We start from the raw sequence: 6,000 nt of genomic DNA, 5'->3' as shown, positions 1-6,000 counted from the left end.
CAGGAAAGATGTGGACAAATTGGAGGAAGTCCGGAGATGAGGAACAAAAATGATTAAAGGTCTAGGAAACATGACCTATGAGGGAAGATTGAAAAAACTGGGTTTGTTTAGTCTGGAGAAGAGAAGGCTGAGAGGGGACATGATAACAGTTTTCAAGTACATAAAAGGTTGTTACAAGGAGGAGGGAGAAGAATTGTTTTTCTTAACCTCTGAGGATAGGACAAGAGGCAATGGTCTTAAATTGCAGCAAGGGAGGTTTAAGTTGAACATTAAGAAAAACTTCCTGTCAGGGTGGTTAAGCACTGGATTACATTGCCTATGGATGTTGTGGAATCTCCATCATCGGAGATTTTTAAGAGCAGGTTAGACAAACACCTGTCAGGGATGGTCTAGATAATACTTAGTCCTGCCATGAGTGCAGGGGACAGAACTAGATGACCTCTTGAGGTCCCTTCCAGTCCTATGCTTCTATGATATGATTCTATGTAAGGTAAACAAAGTGGTTAAGCCAATCAAAAAAGCAAATTGACCAGAGGATGAGGCAGACAGCCTGGCATCTGCACCCCAGCAGGAGAGAGGAACTTTGTCTGGGTTTATTTTTCAAAGAATAAGGCCTGGTCTACGCTACAGAGTTAGGTTGATGCAAGGCAGCTTACGTCAACCTGTCAGTGTCTACACTAAAATGTCACTCCCACTGATGTAACTTGCCCTCTATGCTGCCTTATTAACTCTGTTGACGTAGTATGCCAACATTTTTATGGCTGATTTAGAACAACGCTTCCTCAGCTCTCGTCCCCTAAAGCCCCTACTCTACTTGCGCTATATTGATGACATCTTCATCATCTGGACCCATGGAAAAGAAGCCCTTGAGGAATTCCACCATGATTTCAACAATTTCCATCCCACCACCAACCTCAGCCTCGTCCAGTCCACACAAGAGATCCACTTCCTGGACACTACAGTGCTAATAAACAATGGTCACATAAACACCACCCTATACCGGAAACCTACTGACCGCTATTCCTACCTGCATGCCTCCAGCTTTCACCCTGACCACACCACACGATCCATCGTCTACAGCCAAGCTCTGCGATACAACCGCATTTGCTCCAACCCCTCAGACAGAGACAAACACCTACAAGATCTCTGTCAAGCTTTCTTACAACTACAATACCCACCTGCAGAAGTAAAGAAACAGATTGATAGAGCCAGAAGAGTTCCCAGAAGTTCCCTACTACAGGACAGGCCTAACAAAGAAAATAACAGAACGCCACTAGCCGTCACCTTCAGCCCCCAACTAAAACCCCTCCAACGCATTATTAAGGATCTACAACCTATCCTAAAGGATGACCCAACACTCTCACAAATCTTGGGAGACAGGCCAGTCCTTGCCTACAGACAGCCCCGCAACCTGAAGCAAATACTCACCAACAACCACATACCACACAACAGAACCACTAACCCAGGAACTTATCCTTGCAACAAAGCCCGTTGCCAATTGTGCCCACATATCTATTCAGGGGACACCATCACAGGGCCTAATAACATCAGCCACACTATCAGAGGCTCGTTCACCTGCACATCCACCAATGTGATATATGCCATCATGTGCCAGCAATGCCCCTCTGCCATGTACATTGGTCAAACTGGACAGTCTCTACGTAAAAGAATAAATGGACACAAATCAGATGTCAAGAATTATAACATTCATAAACCAGTCGGAGAACACTTCAATCTCTCTGGTCACGCAATCACAGACATGAAGGTCGCTATCTTAAAACAAAAAAAACTTCAAATCCAGACTCCAGCGAGAAACTGCTGAATTGGAATTCATTTGCAAATTGGATACTATTAATTTAGGCTTAAATAGAGACTGGGAGTGGCTAAGTCATTATGCAAGGTAGCCTGTTTCCTCTTGTTTTTTCCTCCCCCCGCCCCCAGATGTTCTGGTTAAACTTGGATTTAAACTTGGAGAGTGGTCAGTTTGGATGAGCTATTACCAGCAGGAGAGTGAGTTTGTGTGTGTATGGGGGTGAGGGGGATGTGAGAAAACCTGGTTTTGTGCAGGAAATAGCCCAACTTGATTATCATGCACATTGTGTAAAGAGTTGTCACTTTGGATGGGCTATCACCAGCAGGAGAGTGAATTTGTGTGGGGGGGCGGAGGGTGAGAAAACCTGGATTTGTGCTGGAAATGGCCCACCTGATGATCACTTTAGATAAGCTATTACCAGCAGGACAGTGGGGTGGGAGGAGGTATTGTTTCATATTCTCTGTGTATATATAAAGTCTGCTGCAGTTTCCACGGTATGCATCCGATGAAGTGAGCTGTAGCTCACGAAAGCTCATGCTCAAATAAATTGGTTAGTCTCTAAGGTGCCACAAGTACTCCTTTTCTTTTAGTGTTGACACTGTGGTACTTATGTCAACTTTGTGGCCTTTAAGAGGTATCCAGCAATGCCCCACGCTGACTGCTCTGCTCACCATTTTGAATTCTGCTGCCCGTTGGCCAGGTATGTGGGGACACGCCCCTTTCCTTTTAAACCCCCATGAATTTTTGAAATTCCATTTCCTGTTCACTCAGTGTGGAGAGCTCACCCAGCAATTGCCAAGCTGACTATGCTGGCTCCACGCTGCAGGTGCGCTCCTGCCTGGCGTACACAGGAGGTGGTGGATCTCCTGGATCTGTGGGGAGAAGCGGCTATGCAGGGACAGCTCCGATCCAGCCGTAGAAACATGGATATCCACAAGCAGATTGCTCGGGGCATTGCGGAGAAGGGCTACGAGAAGGACCTGCAGCAGTGCCGCATGAAGGCCAAGAAGCGATAGGCGCTGACTTCTGCTCGACACCCCCTGGCCCTGCCCTGACTCCACCCCTGCCCTGCTCCCTCCCGCCCTTGCTCCGCCCCCATTCCAACTCTTTCCCCAAATCCCCACCCCAGCCCTGCCTCTTCCCCACCTCCTCCCCTGAGCACGCCATGTTCCCGCTTCAACCCAATCCCTCCTGGAGCTTGCTATGCTGCCAAACATCTGTTTGGCGGTGGCAAGCGCTGGGAGGTAGGTGGAGGAGCAGGGACGCGGTGCACTCGGGGAGGAGGAGGAGGTGAGGTGGGGCAGGGAAGGGAGCTTGGCTGCTGGTGGGTGCAGAGCACCCACTAATTTTTTCCCCTGGGTGCTCTAGCCCCGGAGCACCCATGGAGTCGGTGCCTAAGCAAGGAGCTGCGGCAGGTGTACCAGAAGGCAAGGAAGGTGAATAGTTCTGGTGCGGAGCCGCAGATGTGCTGCTTTTACAAAGAGCTGCACGCCATTCTCGGCAGAGACACCACCACTACCAAGAGCCCTGTGGATACTTTGAAGATCTGGAGAGAACAGGTCCCCGGAGTGAACAGTGAGGAGGAGGTGTTGGGTGAGGAACATGAGGAGTATGGGGGACAGGTGACAGGGGGATCCAGGGGCACAGTGAGCCAGGACCTGTTATTGAGTCCAGAGCAGTTGAGCCAGTCCCTACAGTCCAGCACGGGTGAGCCTGATGCAGGGGAGAAACCTCAGGTAAGTATGCCATTTGCTTTGATATTGCAGGGACACATCTGTTCATTTACTGTTTTGTAATCATGCTAGAAGAGATAGTGAAATAACCAATGGAGGTAGAGTCACCATCTGCTTCTCATTCCCCTTCTCATTCTGGCAGAGAGGACCCTGGAGAACAGTTTGTTTGTGTGCACTGGGATGCCCCGTGAATCCTCCATAGAGATCTTGGGCAAACTTTCATGGAAGTACTCTGCAATCCTCTGTCAAAGATTTCTGGGGAGGGTTGCCTTGTTTGTTCCATCGCGGTAGGATACTTTTCTACACCACTCAGCAATTACTTCAGCAGGTACCATTGCAGCACGCAAGCTAACAGCATACGGACATGGTCTGCAACCGGATGCATGCAGGAGCTGTTCCCTTACAGCATGTTACCCTCAGGAGTGAGATATCAGCTGAGATCACCACTGCATGTGGAAAATAGTGTCAATATTCAGTTCATTTGCCCTATACATATACATTCATGTGATGAAAGCTTGTAATATTCGACCTTGATGGTCATTATAAGATATGTATACAGACTGATTATGAATCTATGTATTCTCATACGTAGAAATCTGTACGACAATTTCAAATATACCTGACAGCAAGGAGGGGGTGCCTCCCAAGACAGGTGTTTACACAACACCAGATACAAGTAAGGATCCATTATACAACCAGGAAAAGGCAGCAATGGCCCTGGACCATTAAAGTTAATGGAAAGACATTAAGACAACTGGAGACTGCCCCACTTTCAATATCTGTAGTGACCGAATCCCCTTTAAAATGGAAAGGGTTTGAAGCAAAGCATCCAGCACTTGAGGGACAGTGTGGAAGGTGGGAGCTGTCTGTGAACGCTGGGTCCTCCCTAGGGCAATAGGTAAAATCTAATTGGAAAGTGAGGTTGTGTCTTTTTTGTTCACTTTCTGGGTAACTTGTACATGTCGCTTTCCCCTGCTCTTTTATCTTGGAATCTGGGATTTTTCTATACAATGAACCTTTTGTTTATTTTTACCCCAAGAAGGTCTCTGGGGTGCAAACTGTGTGGAGTTCGTTTGCCAAAATTAGCTCCTAACTGCGGGGCTGGCTTCACACCTTTGGGAGTGACGAACCAGAGGGGAACAGTGCACGTGTCTTCCCTTCTTCAGTGCTTAGCCAGACAGTCGGCCGTAGCTATCTTTGCCATTTGGTCCTTTCCTGCGCAACCACAATGGCTTGACGGCCTGAGAGTCCAACATCAGAACAGACATGATGAACCCATGTAATAGGGGGTCTGCCTCTACCCCTCGGTTGGTGGAATTTTATCACAGATGTTACAAGCCACCCGGAGAACGGCGTTCACTGGAACGTCTTGTGGCATCCTTGCGACATGTCCGAAAAGCGTAAGATGCCACCTGCGGACACTGGCCCCAGTAATCTGTAGACCCGAGCGACCATAAACATCTGCATTACATATGAAGTCATTCCACTTTATGCCCAATATACTACTTTGACGTTTTGTGTGGAAAGCCTCCAGCTTTGCCCAGTCTACGCTGCGGAGCATCCATGTTTTGCAGCCATATAACAGTGTGGGAAGGATACAGCTCGAATAAAGCCTGAACTTGGTTGTCACACTAAGATTATGTTGATTCCATATTAGTTGTAAACAGCCCATGGCAGATGCTGCGATGCCAATTCGATGGAGAACCTCCATGTGAGAATTGGAGGAGCTGGTAAATATAGAACCCAGATAGCAAAAGCTGGAAACTGATTCAGTGGTTTCATTGTTCAAAGAGATTGGAGTCACAGGTAGACCTGGTCCTTGCAAAGTTACTATGCCCTGGTCTACACTAGGACTTTAGGTCGAATTTAGCAGCCTTAAATCGATGTAAACCTGCACCCGTCCACACAATGAAGCCCTTTATTTCGACTTAAAGGGCTCTTAAAATCGATTTCCTTACTCCACCCCTGACAAGTGGATTAGCGCTTAAATCGACGTTGCCGGCTCGAATTTGGGGTACTGTGGACACAATTTGATGGTATTGGCCTCCGGGAGCTATCCCAGAGTGCTCCATTCTGACCGCTCTGGACAGCACTCTCAACTCAGATGCACTGGCCAGGTAGACAGGAAAAGAACCGCGAACTTTTGAATCTCATTTCCTGTTTGGCCAGCGTGGCAAGCTGCAGGTGACCATGCAGAGCTCATCAGCACAGGTGACCATGATGGAGTCCCAGAATCGCAAAAGAGCTCCAGCATGGACCGAACGGGAGGTACGGGATCTGATCGCTGTATGGGGAGAGGAATCCGTGCTATCAGAACTACGTTCCAGTTTTCGAAATGCCAAAACCTTTGTCAAAATCTCCCAGGGCATGAAGGACAGAGGCCATAACAGGGACCCGAAGCAGTGCCGCGTGAAACTAAAGGAGCTGAGGCAAGCCTACCAGAAAACCAGAGAG

This window comes from Lepidochelys olivacea (genome assembly GCF_965140295.1).
Source record: "Lepidochelys olivacea isolate rLepOli2 genome assembly, chromosome: 24".
NCBI lineage: Eukaryota > Metazoa > Chordata > Testudines > Cheloniidae > Lepidochelys > Lepidochelys olivacea.
Note: the sequence above shows the minus strand (reverse complement) of the source record.